Raw genomic sequence first — 15,503 nt, 5'->3', positions numbered from 1 at the left:
ATCTTTGGAGGGAGCTCAAACTCCGTGTTTCTCAGCGACAGGCCAGAAACCTGACTGATCTAGAGAAGATCTGTGTGGAGGAGTGGGCCAAAATCCCTCTTGCAGTGTGTGCAAACCTGGTGAAAAACTACAGGAAACGTTTGACCTCTGTAATTGCAAACAAAGGCTACTGTACCAAATATTAACATTGACTTTCTCAGGTGTTCAAATACTTATTTGCAGCTGTATCATACAAATAAATAGTTAAAAAAATCATACATTGTGATTTCTGGATTTTTTTTTTAGATTATGTCTCTCACAGTGGACATGCACCTACGATGACAATTTCAGACCCCTCCATGATTTCTAAGTGGGAGAACTTGCAAAATAGCAGGGTGTTCAAATACTTATTTTCCTCACTGTATATATATATATATATATATATATATTTACACACACAGTATATAACAACATCATTGTGCACTAATGTGGGTATTTATAAACTTTTTATATTTTCTAATTTCCTGCTGCACTTAGAACAATATAACCGCACAAACAATATCTGCGATTACAGTAGCACTATAGAGAAAGAAAACAAGCTTTTATTTCCTTGCATTTGTGTTAAATATCAAGCAGGTCAATTACAATGAAGTTTGAAAATAATTAAAACAACCAGATCACGAGATAAAATCTTGAGTGTTGCCAGATTGGGAAGATTCCCATCATGTATACAGTAAATTACTTAAAGCTGAAAAGGGCTGTATTGCATCAGTGTCTTTCTTCATTTTCCTTTCTTGGACCCCACTTTGGGAGCAAAGTATTTTGGGTAGGAGGGGTGTAGGGTGGTTCATGTTTTCTCTCAGCCTGAAAGATTCACTTCACACAGCAGAACATACACTAATATTTATCTAACTGTTACCCAAGAGCCCCTTACCTCATTACATGCCAAAGTTCCTGTGAGGAAGCAGATGTGTGAGAATGAGTTTTATATCTGAATTCATCAGATTGTAACCACATTGTTACATGTCACACCAAAAGAGTGTCACTTTGTTGAAATCTGATAGCTGTTTCACTTTATAGATGCACTATAGGAGCAAAAGTATTGGGACACATGCCTTTCCAAGCCATATGTGGTTCTTTCACAAACTGTTAACACAGAGTTTGAGGTGCACAATTATGTAGGATGTCTTTGGTTTTGTGGAGGAATAACATATTTACTTCACTTGAACTAGAAGACTCAAACCTGTTCCAGCTGGAACAATACGCCTGTGCGCAAAATGAGCTCAGTGGAGATATGGTTTACATGACCTGCTATAGAGCTCTTACCTCAAACCTATACACTTTTTAGGATAAATTGGATGCTGACTGCACCCTAGGCCTCCTCACCCTACCTGGCTTTATTAATGTCCTTTTGGCTGAATGAGCAGAAATCTCCACAATCTAGTGGAATATATTCCCAGAAGAGTGGAAGTTATTATAACAGAAAATGGGGACTAAATGTGGAATGGGATTTGCAAAAAGCACATAGGAATCTTGTGCTCAGTTGTCCATAAACTTTTGCTGGTGTAGTGCACTTCGAAACATACAGCTAAAGATATGTGCTTAACCCTGTGACAAAAATGTGTTGTTGATCTACTGAAGTGGTGTAATGATATGTAAAGCTGCAGTATATATACGGCCCGGGTGCATTTACACTTTCCTTTTTCAGCCTGACACTCAAGACACGTGACATTTTGCAACGTGCCAGTTACAAACTGATCCCAGCAGACGACACCCCCCCCCCCCCCCCACACACACACACACACACCCCCCCCCCCCACACACACACACACACACACAAGGCCATCCAAAACAAGGTTGTAATTCAAGGACTCCCCCTAGTGGATAATATTTTTTAAACCGCGATGTTTAACATCTAAGTTTAAGCATTTGCATGAGTTTAAATCCCAGCATTGCCAAGCTGTCACTGCTTGGGCCTTGAGGAACTCACTTAAATTCTTTAAAAGTTGATATTGTGTATATATATATATATATATATATATATACACACACACACACACACACACACACACACTCACCAGCCACTTTATTAGGTACACCTTACTAGTACCTGGTTGGACCCCCTTTTGCCTTCAGAACTGCCTTAATCCTTTGTGGCATAGATTCAACAAGGTACTGGAAACATTCCTCAGAGATTTTGGTTTATATTGACATGATAGCGTCACGCAGTTGCTGCAGATTTGTCGGCTGCACATCCATGATGCGAATCTCCCGTTCCACCACATCCCAAAGGTGCTCTATTGGATTGAGATCTGGTGACTGTGGAGGTCATTTGAGTACAGTGAACTCATTTTCATGTTCAAGAAACCAGTCTGAGATGATTCGCACTTTATGACATGGCGCGTTATCTTGCTGGAAGTAGCCATCAGAAGATGGGGTACACTGTGGTCATAAGGGGATGGACATGGTCAGCAACAATAGTCAGGTAGGCTGTGGCGTTTACACGATGCTCAATTGGTACTAATGGGCCCAAAGTGTGCCAAGAAAATATCCCCCACACCATTACACCACCACCACCAGCCTGAACCGTTAAAACAAGGCAGGATGGATCCAACCCCTTATGTTGTTGACGCCAAATTCTGACCCTACCATCCGAATGTCGCAGCAGAAATCGAGACTCATCAGACCAGGCAACGTTTTTTTAATCTTCTATTGTCCAATTTTGGGGAACCTGTGCGAATTGTAGCCTCAGTTTCCTGTTCTTAGCTGTCAGGAGTGATACCCAGTGTGGTCTTCTTCTGCTGTAGCCCATCCGCCTCAAGGTTCGACATGTTGTGTGTTCAGAGATGCTCTTCTGCATACCTCGGTTGTAACGAGTGATTATTTGAGTTACTGTTGCCTTTCTATCAGCTTGAACCAGTCTGGCCATTCTCCTCTGACCTCTGGCATCAACAAGGCATTTGCGCCCACAGAACTGCCGCTCACTGGATATTTTCTCTTTTTCGGACCATTCTCTATAAACCCTAGAGATGGTTGTGCGTGAAAATCACAGTAGATCAGCAGTTTCTGAAATACTCAGACCTGACTCAAAGTCACTTAAATCACCGTTCTTCCCCATTCTAACGCTCGGTCGGTTTGAACTGCAGCAGATTGTCTTGACCATGTCTACATGCCTAAATGCATTGAGTTGCTGCCATGTGATTGGCTGATTAGAAATTTGCGTTAACGAGCAGTTGTACCTAATTAAGTGGCCGGTGGGTGGGTGGGTGAGTGTGTATGTGTGTATATATATATATATATATATATATATATATATATATATATATATATATATATATATATATATATATATACACTTACCACACAAGGCTGTAGAGAAAACACTCATCAGCAGAGTGTGGTGATGCAAGAGTTGATCTATCATAAATATATTTTTATTTTTATTTTTTTAAAGAAAGGCACATTATACATTTAACTATTAGTAATTACATTTCATGTTAATGTTACGTTTCTGTTATCACTTACATTATAGCAACTATAAGCAGTCATTCCCTCACCGCTTAGTTTTTCTCTTCAGATTCATTTATTAATCCAAAAAACAAAACAAAAAAACTATTCTAAAAAATACCACGTAAGCAGAAAACAGAAAGCCCTTTGCCCTGAAGAGTTCACTGTGTAGGAAAACCACTGTCTGTTCCAAAGTGCTGACATAATAAACCCCTTTCTATAAAAACAATAAATATCTACTCAAAAAAGCATTATAATTTCAACAAGTATTTGTGCATCTTTGCTAAATAACAGAATTTTAAAAAGGTAATGATTAGGCACTTCAATTCTTTATGCACAGGGGCATTGTCTTGCTGGAACAGGTTTGGGTCACCTAGTTTCAGATAAATGCTACCACATCCAAATACATCCTATACAATCCTATACAGTCTCCATCTTTGTGCTAACACTTTGCAGAAGAAGCACATATGGTTGTAAAAGCTAAGTGTCCCATTACATTTGTCCATAAACTGTACTTATACGGAAATATGATATATAGCAATATATGCAAAGCACATATATTGCATGCATATTCATGTTTGGATTTCACAGATGTAGAAATATATATAAAATACTCTTACATATTTGCCACATATATTTCTAAATATTACAAAAATGGCAACATTGTATTTGAACACCCTGCTATTTTGCAAGTTCTCTCACTTAGAAATCATGGAGGGGTCTGAAATTGTCATCGTAGGTCCATGTCCACTCTGAGAGACATAATCTAAAAAAAAAAAAATCCAGAAAACACAATGTATGATTTTTTAACTATTTATTTGTATGATACAGCTGCAAATAAGTATTTGAACACCTGAGAAAGTCAATGTTAATATTTGGTACAGTAGCCTTTGTTTGCAATTACAGAGGTCAAACGTTTCCTGTAGTTTTTCACCAGGTTTGCACACACTGCAGGAGGGATTTTGGCCCACTCCTCCACACAGATCTTCTCCAGATCAGTCAGGTTCAGGGCCGCTGGAAGTAATTTTAAACAGTGAAATTTTTTTTTTTTTGGACAAAAAAACCTATGAGCCTATGGGCCTATTTAGAATACATTTTAAGAAAATAACATAGGGCTGTGACGATGGCACTTTTTTTTTTTACCACCGCAGTGGTAGTGGACCAAATAAATGCGGTGTTGCAGTGGTTGGGGGGTTGTTTTGAAATAATAATAAAAAAAAACAAAACACACTAAAGCCTGTAAAGCATTGAAATACATTCATTCATTCATTCATTTTCTCCCGCTTATCTGTAATCCGGGTTGCGGGGGCAGCAGTCTAAGCAGGCCCCCGCCTTCGACTGCTGCCCAATCCTCACAGCATCGTCCCTTATGGTCCCTCCTGCAGGTGGTGAGCCCACAGGAAGGCGGCCCCACGTCACTCCGACATCACGGACCTTGATATTTCCCTCGTAAGGGACCTTTGAAATAAATATCAGTAAATAACTTACATAATATAATAAAGTTGAATCCATTAAAAAAAAATAATAATAATAGTTTTATATTTCCACACAAAGACGCGTTATAGCCTACCGCTCTGCGCTTTGAGAGGGATGTGAAACACGAGCAGGAAAGAGACCACCGATCTCTTTTTCTGATATCTTCATGTTGTTGTAAAAGGTACGAAGAGCTAATTTTATCTTCCACAAGGGCAAGGCATTTAGGCTATGTTTGCGCGCTGCCAGAGAAAGCCAAACCAAAATCACCCACGCGTATGAAACGCCCTTTACAAATGAACTTGAAAAATCAATATAATAAAAATATAAAAAATCATTAAATTAAAATCCAAAATACACCTAATAGCCTACGTGTGTCAAAATCATTTCCTAAAATATTCATAAGGAATTTATAAATTGTGCAAAATATTTTTAATAGGCCTACATTTTAAAACAATCTCTCTCTCGCCAATAGGGGGTGCTGCAGCACCCCCAGCACCCCCACTTCCTGCGGCCATGGTCAGGTTTCTGGCCTGTTGTTGAGAAACACGGAGTTTGAGCTCCCTCCAAAAATTCTCTATTGGGTTTAGGTCTGGAGACTGGCTAGGCCACACCAGAACCTAGATATGCTTCTTACAGAGCCACTCCTTGGTTATCCTGGCTGTGTGCTGCGGGTCATTGTCATGTTGGAAGACCCAGCCTCGACCCATCTTCAATGCTCTAACTGAGGAAAGGAGGTTGTTCCCCAAAATTTCGCAATACATGGCCCCGGTCATCCTCTCCTTAATACAGTGCAGTCGCCCTGTCCCATGTGAAGAAAATCACCCCCAAAGCATGATGCTACCACCCCCATGCTTCACAGTAGGGATGGTGTTCTTGGGATGGTACTCATCATTCTTCTTCCTCCAAACACGTTTAGTGGAATTATGACCCAAAAGTTCTGTTTTGTGCTGGTTTAAGCAGGGGAACCTTCCATGCCATGCATGATTTAAACCATGACGTCTTAGTGTATTACCAACAGTAACCTTGGAAACGGTGGTCCCAGCTCTTTTCAGGTCATTGACCAGCTCCTCCCGTGTAGTTCTGGGCTGATTTCTCACCTTCCTTAGGATCATTGAGACCCCACGAGGTGAGATCTTGCATGGAGCCCCAGTCCAAGAGAGATGTTTAGCTTCTTCAATTTTTTAATGATTGCTCCAACAGTGGACCTTTTTTCACCAAGCTGCTTGGCAATTTCCCCGTAGCCCTTTCCAGCCTTGTGGAGGTGTACAATTTTGTCTCTAGTGTCTTTGGACAGCTCTTTGGTCTTGGCCATGTTAGTAGTTGGATTCTTACTGATTGTATGGGGTGGACAGGTGTCTTTATGCAGCTAACGACCTCAAACAGGTGCATTTAATTTAGGATAATAAATGTAGTGAAGGTGGACATTTTAAAGACAGACTAACAGGTCTTTGAGGGTCAGAATTCTAGCTGATAGACAGGTGTTCAAATACTTATTTGCAGCTGTATCATACAAATAAATAGTTTAAAAATCATATATTGGGATTTCTGAATTGTTTTTTTTTGATTATGTCTCTCACAGTGGACATGCACCTATGATGACAATATCAGACCCCTCCATGATTTCTAAGTGGGAGAACTTGCAAAATAGCAGGGTGTTCAAATACTTATTTTCCACACTGTATATACAGTATCAACTAGAGAGAGAGAGAGAGAGAGAGAGAGAGAGAGAGAGAGAGAACTTTGATCATCACAAGATGTACTGTATAGTGACTACATGCATCCTGTTTTAGAGTTCATGTTTATGTTTTTTCACCTCGATGTACATTTTCCTTTGCTAATACAAATATTCTTTGCATATTCCTGATCAGCTTGTTCAGTCTTTTCCTGTTTGCAGTTGAGATGCTGCTGCACCAGCAGACCACACCATTGAAGATAGCTGAGGCCACCGCAGAGTCCAAAAAATGGTCTTTATTAAATATGTTTTAAGCAACCAATAGAACTACAAATATGTTCATATATGTTTACATATATTATCATTTTATATGTTTATATATGGCAATATATCAGATTTTCACATGGATATTTCCTTTCACAACACAAGATGGCAGTCTCATAGTAAAGGATCATCTTCCAGCTGTAGTCTGACTGCTGAAAACTGGTTACCAGATTACAAAAATTTCATTGCTGAAACCCGACCTTTGTGCTGTTTGAAATGTTTGGCTGATGCTGACAGATGGCCCGTCCACTCAGGATCAGGCTGATCCAAGTAGCCAGTATTCTCCAGTTTCTTGCGGATTTGGGAAACTCAACCACAGAAACCTCAGGAAGCCATTTTGAGGCCGAGCATGTGGCAAGGCTCACACGGCTGTGAGTAAACTGAGCTACTGCTACGCTGTCTGATGTGGAGGGCTCATGTTCCTAAAGCCCATCTTAAACATGGAATGCTCTTGAAGTTCCGCTTATATGGCCGCTTAACTATACCCATGTCAGATTTTTAATGAAACCACTACATTAATCAAAGTTTATTTTATCAGAGTACAGAGTTTAATCTTTCTTTCAAACTTTAAAATGAGTGTTTGTAACAAACTATAGCAACAAACCTTTTTTGTTTTTGTGTGTGTGTGTGTGTGTGTGTGTGTGTGTGTGTGTGTGTGTGTGTGTGTGTGTGTGTGTGTGTGTGTGTGTGTGTGTGTTTGTGTGTGTGCGCGCGTGTGTGCAAAGGTGAAGGTGAAGCCAAACTGGTTCTGGCAATTACATGGGTAAATGGGCTGTCCATACAAAAGGGTAGTGGGGGGGGGGGGGTCGGTGTTGTAAGTAAAATGTTGTAAGTACTAGGAAAAAAAGAAAATGACATAATGATGTACTAATTGTATATTATTCTGAAACAACAAGGTAAGTAGAAACATGCTTTTTGAATATACTTAATTACACAGTAACACAGCGACATGTTTAAGCAGTAAACCTCACCAAAAAGTAAACATTTTTTTCCTTCCATATAATTAATTTTAAAAGGCTTTCATTTTAAATTAAAGAATTAATTTTAACGTCTACACAATGTACGCTAGATATATCTAGATGTTAAACTACATCCAGGCAATATAAAAACAGTGAAATGGTTGGTTGTAAGGAAACAAACCCAGCTAATTTTAGAAGGTGATGCTGATTCATTTCCAAACCACTAAGAAACATCTTTTTCTCCGTATACCACAGCAAATTTCCAATATTATTTTATTAAATAAAGATCAATCCTTTTGTGATTTATTTATCCACTTACTACTACATTTATTGTTGTGTAAAGACGTTTGTGTTTCTGTTAGCACATATGTTCCAGCAGCTCCACTCCCTTCGTTTTTCTTACTTCTAAAATTAAGAAAAGAAATTAAATGTCATGTAATATCAGAAAAAAATATTCTGTCTGTGTTGAATAACCTAAAAAAAATTTTTTTGCAAATCTCTGACACTGGAGACTCAACAAATATCTTGTCATAGACAGACATGGAGACCCATTACCATATTACTTTATATGTATATATATATATATATATATATATATATATATATATATATATATATATATATATATATATATATACAGTATTTAAAATATTGGAATTATAGAATTACTGAGGAATTATATTGGAATTATAGAATTACTGAGGAATTATAGAATTATAGAATTACTGAGGAATTATAGAATTATATTGGAATTATAGAATTATAATTTTTTATCTTTTTTTTTTTTCTTTTTTTTTTTACTCTCAATGCCTGTCAATGAGAGTTGTCATACAAAATAATGGTAATAATGATTAGAACAAACACACCACTATTAAACCATCATTTACCTTGCAAGAAGCTTACAGTCAGAACTAGAAAATTTATCGATATCTTTTCACAAGATAGACTTGAGCTATGCTATTATAAACAATAAAGCAGATAACAGAGGCGAGATTAAACTGTGCTGCATGCAACACCTCCACTCCAGCTTCTGTTTGATGAAATTATCAGAGGCAGCTTTTGCATGGCCTTTTGGTTCATGTGGTAAGTATGAAACTCAGCTATGCTCAGAGGTGAATCTCTGATAACAGGATGTCAGTCATCAAAATTGTAAAGATAATATAACATGATTATTGAACGTATAAGTTTTGAGAGTCAATCCATTAAAAAATGTGCTGTTGCACTGGATTCATTTTCACTTAAGAATTACACCACACCTTTTTTTAAAGTTGTCTGGGATGAGATTCCAGCACTGCATTTTCTCAGCATGCCCTGTTATATGTCGTTAAACAAACATCGCTTTATATGGATGATGTAAAGGGGCTATCAATCATAGACAAAAGAGCTGTGCTCGGTTTGTTGACACCATTGTGCTGATAGATGAGGCACTTTAAACTACGTTTAAACTAACATCTGTGCTGTCATTCTAATAACATTTGGGCACCTCATGCTTGCAACGATTTGTCTTTGAGTATAATCACTGCTTGAGTGAGCGCTTTCGAATTATCTAATCTGATTGGTTCTGAAGGTGTTGATCAATTTTGATGTAAAAACAGCTCCAAGACAAATGACAAATGTTAAGTTTTTAATGCATTATATGTTTTTCCACAGTTTCAGCCAGTTCACAGGCAGAAGTTCCACAAAAACAGATATAAAAATTGTTCACATGGAGTTTTGTGTGAATTTTCATCTGAGAAGATATTTGATCAGGATTTTTTGGAAGGAGGCTCCAGTGTCTATAACTATGACTGTATGTCATTAGAAGCTTCATCTTCTTCTGTAAGTTATTATTGGCAAAAGTTAATGATGAATATATAACTTTTTATAAAGACAAAAGAAGCTTAATTTCATTAACTAATAAAATCATTAATTATTTAATGAACTTATTTTTATTTATTCATTAATTAACTTATTATAACTCATATTTTGTGGACATAATGCACAGCATTCACTGTAATTATAAATGGATAAAAAGCATGATGTGTCATTCTTCAATAAATAGAAATTCAATTTGACAACTTGCTGTGTTAAAAGAAAAATTGTAAACTTAAAGACTTACAGGAAAATAATCTTCATATATCAATAATCTTCCATAAGATTTCATAGTGCCAACAGTATTTCTGCGTGTCTGGAAAAATCGCACAGCTCCATTGTTGACTACTTTCCTCTAAAATCACTTTAACAACTGTTTCATTCCTACAATGTAGGTGTATAAATTAATAAATAAAATCTTTCTGGATCTTACAGGAAATTTCAAGTGAATTACAGTGTGTTTTATGAATATGTTTAAAAACTACTGGCATCAGTATCATGACCAGACAACGCGTAGCATTAAGTCTAACCAGATGTTTACTTCCTTCCGAGCTGAATGCTGTAATTGTGGACGACTGTCTGAATCTGAATATCCTAAACATGTTAATCCACTGTGCTTTACCACTTTAAATATAATTTAGTAGTATAAAATTTATACTACTCTCGTAGAGTAGTATAAATTTAGCGTGTTTGCTTTGGTTTAGATCCAGCTTGTGTGTATGTGTGTGTGTTCTAGACGGACATATTCTCACAGAGGCACTTCATCCTTTAGCTGTTCCCATTCCTGATTTGGACTCCAGCACTCATGCCCCTTCACCCATGACTAGGTTTTTAGCCAGTGTGGGTTTTATTTTTAATCTAAACTAACCCTGATACCCTACTGCTCTAGATGTGCCCCATTTTTGACATGGGACAAGAATACCTTTTAATAAGTCTCACTTGTCTATTGAAAGAGCAGGCAATGAAATTATGCAAAGAAAAAGATCTTTCTATCATCTTTAATCTTTATTTCTTGGCTTTTTGTCTCCCTAAAGCCCTTATCCTCATCTTTTTCTGTATTTCATTACTTGCTTTTCTCATGTTTTTAAACAATACTGTCTCTTTTTCCTTCTTTCTTTTTTCCTTTGCTTTTACCCTCTTATAGTCTCTCACTTCTCTTATTTTCACATTTTTGTCTCACTTCCCCCTTTTTACTTCTTACCCACTCATCTGCTTCTCACCCTGTCTGTCTTTTCATCCCTCTCTCATTCTCTCTGCAGTATAGAGAAGGTTGCAGCCGGGGTGTCTGTTTTTCTCAAACTCCCAGATTGCAGCCCACCCTCCTCTTTCCCTGTGAGAACTTTGTCTCAGACATTTGAGTCTCAGAGGAGAGACTTGAAGTCAGTCCAGAGCTGCACTTCACTCTCTTCCCCCACTGAAGACGACTCAACTTGGCTCTCGCTACAGAGGAAAAAAAAACAGAGTACCATGTGGATGCCACACAGTTGTGAACGCAAGATGGATCAGCTTGCGGTTGTGGCCAATTAAAATTGCTTATATAGAGCTGCTGACCTCTGGAGTTGGAAGATCAGGAGACAAGAGGATAGAGTCGAAGCCCTGAAAACTGAGCCTCTGGCTTCTAAATGCATTGCACGCTTTTTTCGTTTCCTCTCCTGCTGGACTTAACAGCAGCTTAGCTTCAGCAGTCCTAAGGCCTTAATAAAACAAACAGGGCCACCTGAGGGTCATGATGAACTCCCAATGGTCCTGGCTTTCAGGGATCATCAATACATAAACAACAGGCAAGCCATTTAACAGCTAAGCATATAGAATAAATGGTGAACCAGATGGACGTGAAAGTTACGCATGAATTCTTTTGACCTCCAGGAAATGGAGGTTTTGGAGATCAAACACCGAGGAATGAATGTGTAAAATCTGTGTAAAGAAGGTGAAAAGAGAAAAGATGTTAGGGGGTAATGCTCAAAAAGTATTCCCCCTTCAGAGCCCCTTGGGCTGGTTAAGGCTACTAAAAGAGGAGCAGCTTTAGTGTTGGGCAAGACCAGTAAATACAGCATCTGGAAAACATTAGTCTGTTGCTGGCCAGGGGTGAGAGGAGAAGGATGGGGTTCACATGGAAGTGGAATTGTGTTGGGGACTTGCCTGTCATTAGAGGGCCTGCATGTTTGATACATGTACAGGAGAACAGGCCCCACTAACCCCACTTTCCATTTCTTTATGATTGAGATATTTTCACCAAGTATGAAGTTTTAATGTTATCTCTAATTTAATTGTATTACTATATTAGAGATTAAACAAAATTTAAAAAGATAATATAAATTCCTTCTCTGTCGTGTAGAGAAATGGTTTGGAGGGTTGGTAAATCTCTTAGATCAGAAAAGCTGCAACAATAGAATAGATTTTAATAAACCTTAGGTAAAAGCCATTTCAGAAACCAAATATAACTGTGGCCCCAGTAGTACCTTAAACTCATCTATCTGTGCAATCTGAGGTGACAATAGATACCATAGTTATACCATAGAAAGTTTGAGTGAATTCACTGGAATTAAATTCCACCAATATTGGCTTTATGTACATTGTACAATCATGACTTTATTGAGAAAGGCACGAATCAGATGGGGCTTTGCAGAGATTATATAGCATGATATGGTCCCTCACTGCAGTTACACTGTAGTGTTAACAGCACAGCAAGAACCACAGATAAGATGTACTGGTGCTGAACCACCAAATAAACATCAGAAAAACTGAGCTCAGAACTCTCAAAGCTTTCAGAAAATCTATCAAGTTTTAAACACAGACTCCCTGACCATCACAATACAGAAGGAATAATGTCATAATCTCTAAATGATTCACTTTTTTAAAACAATTTGCAGTCCTATTCTAAAATGTCTTTGTTTCATATACAATTTTAATCATGACTATTGATTAATGGTGATAATCATGACTCACTGCCTGCTGGCATTCGAATCTTATGTTAAAGTGTCATGTTTCCCTCTACACAATCGTACCTCTGGATATGGCCCTTACCTTTTACTCTAATAAATCAAGCACATCGCATGCAGACTTTATGCAGTGACAAAACCACAACCACTTCTTCTCACACTACATCACTAAGAATCCACCAGAATCTAAGGACTGCTTTCTCTAGATATGCCATTATGTAGTAATATATGGCATAGGCCACTTTCTGTTACAGCATCTTCCTCTCTGTAAACTTTTCAAACGGGTTCATAATTCCAAAAGTGTGCAGAAGGTAAGTGCAGAGTATATATTCTGAATGACCAATACCAACCTCTGCAAAAGACAAAACCATGATAACAAATATACCTTTTAGCCTAGGGTTGCTATAATATTTATCTGGCTGTTCTACACTGGTGTCACAGGAGACAAAGCCTGTTTGTTGATGTCTGTTGCTGTTTCTGCAGTAATATAAATTGCTGTTGAATCTAAAAATATCTGCTCCAAGATGATTACTATTGTAGGTAGAGTTTGTCGTCCTGGCCAGTATCTGCCAATTCAACCTTATATTACAGGCTTTGCTTGAATCCTTGGAAGGTTTACAAATATTTCTAAAGATGTAAATGTACATTTTGTATAAATAAATGTGCAAAAACATATTTAAGAGGCAATTTTGTCCAAAATCCTGTATACAAAAGTATATATCTAACACTGGGTGGATAATCATATAAAGTTATAAGTTAAATAGTTACCTGATCGCTCTACTGGAAACAGTTATGCCTCAGAAATTTCCAAAGTACAACCAACAAAATGATCTGATGCTTCCTTATAGTCACTTAAAGCTTTACAATCTTTCAGCTTATTGTTTTCAGGATGTTTCTGATACCAGCGGCCACAGTTTAATCAAAAGAGTGGTTGACAGTGTCAGGAGTCCCTGACTATCTTCAAGCGACGACTGAAGACCTACCTCTTCCAGAAACACTTAAATTAGCATTTTCCAAGTTTGTAGAATTCCAGAGTTATATTTATATTAAGTTTGTAATCTTGCGTACCAGTGTAGATTTATTCATTACTAGAGACTCAAAGCACTTTTGTACGTCGCTCTGGATAAGGGCGTCTGTTAAATGCTGCAAATGTAAATGTAAAAAGAGAGATACCACAGATTTCACAGGACCCTGTCTGGGTAAATCTTTGAGTATATGGGTTCAGGGAGATGATGGTGAAAAATAGACCCCCTCTCTTGGTGTAAGGTTAGTTGACTATAAGGTTCCTCTTTGGTGTATATATATATATATATATATATATACATTTTGAATTTTCTAGCAAGTAAGCTACATAACAAATATTCAAGCCAGGAGTTATAGAGTAGTCTGCTGCTAAAAGGGAGTGGTTTATCCAATCAGTCATGAAATAACATTTTTTTCATGTTGAAAACGATAAGAAATACAGTAAAATGTTGCATTTTAGATAAACAGATTCCCCAACATGTCTACATACATGAACTTTGAATATAGTTCCAATTTATATATATATAAATTGGAACTATATTCAAGGACTCATGAGATGAACTACTTGCCTTTTCCTGTTTCTTGTTTAATGCTCTGCTTAATGTTTATGGGAGTCCAGGGATAAAAGAACGAACAGTTTTGACTAGAAGAGTCGAGAGATAAACTACTCGATTCTGTTTTCTGTGCATAAACTACAGAGATTTGCTCATGCGCTTCCAGTAGAAAATGAACGAATCACTCTTTGAAACTACTTGTTCTACTGAGTCACATTAAAGACTTGTTCAAAATTAACGAATCGTTCATGAACAACCCATTGCTAATTCCTACATTCACATGTTGGAATGTACAGTATATGCATGTCCACATACTGTATGTGTGGAGTATGAGTGGGGTTTGTGAGACAATATGTGTGTGAATGAGATATAAGTTGAGTAAAAGTGTGTGATTGTATTACTGCATTACTGTAAGACTCTTTGTTAATAGACCCTATTTGAAGACTGGTCTTTGCAGTCTCAGGCAGGAAGTTATGATCAGCACCCTTGGCAACAGATTCCTACCATCTGGCCCATGGAGTTTAACAACACGGCTTTGTGTGTGCAAGTCACATGCAATTCGCAAAGGCCAGACACAGATTAATGTCTGGAGCTCTCCCTTCTAACCCAAGATATTACACCAGCTGCAGCCAGCCAACTATACAAGATACTTACAGCAGCAGCACACAGTGTGTACTATTCACTAGTTGCATTCATGTTGGACATTGTGTGGCTTTCGCTGAAGAATAAGTGCTTTGAAGATCATAAAATCCCACAAAGTCCTGACTTAGTCTGGAGGAGCAAAGCAGCTCTGATCCTTATCTCTGCTCATCCATCAGCTCTATAGATACATATCTCTGCTCATATATCAGCAGCACAGTACCTCCCCTCCAAAAATTCAAAAACAACCCCTCGCATGGACGTCTGTAGGAAATGAGGGTCTCAGCACACAACAGACTGCTTTGCTTTGTTTCACATGATATTCCTTGCTTGTCTAGCACCCCTAACACCCCCCCCCCCCTCCATCCATATGGGTTAACAGAGCAGAAACTCGCCATAACCTGAACTCCTGCTGGGCTTGTGTAAAGTGCCTGGGGTACGGTGGAGATCTGGCAAGTCCCTCAACCATCTGCCCCTCCTTTTCTGATTATTTTCCGACCACTCTGCCTCTATCTTTCTCTGCTTACTGCCTCCATTCCACTCTTGCCTTCCATCTACCAATCTCCCATCCAACCCCCCA

Source organism: Silurus aristotelis, assembly GCF_946808225.1.
Source record: "Silurus aristotelis genome assembly, chromosome: 21".
Classification (NCBI taxonomy): domain Eukaryota; kingdom Metazoa; phylum Chordata; class Actinopteri; order Siluriformes; family Siluridae; genus Silurus; species Silurus aristotelis.
The sequence above is the reverse complement of the archived record's forward strand: the minus strand, read 5'-3'. Positions refer to the sequence as shown.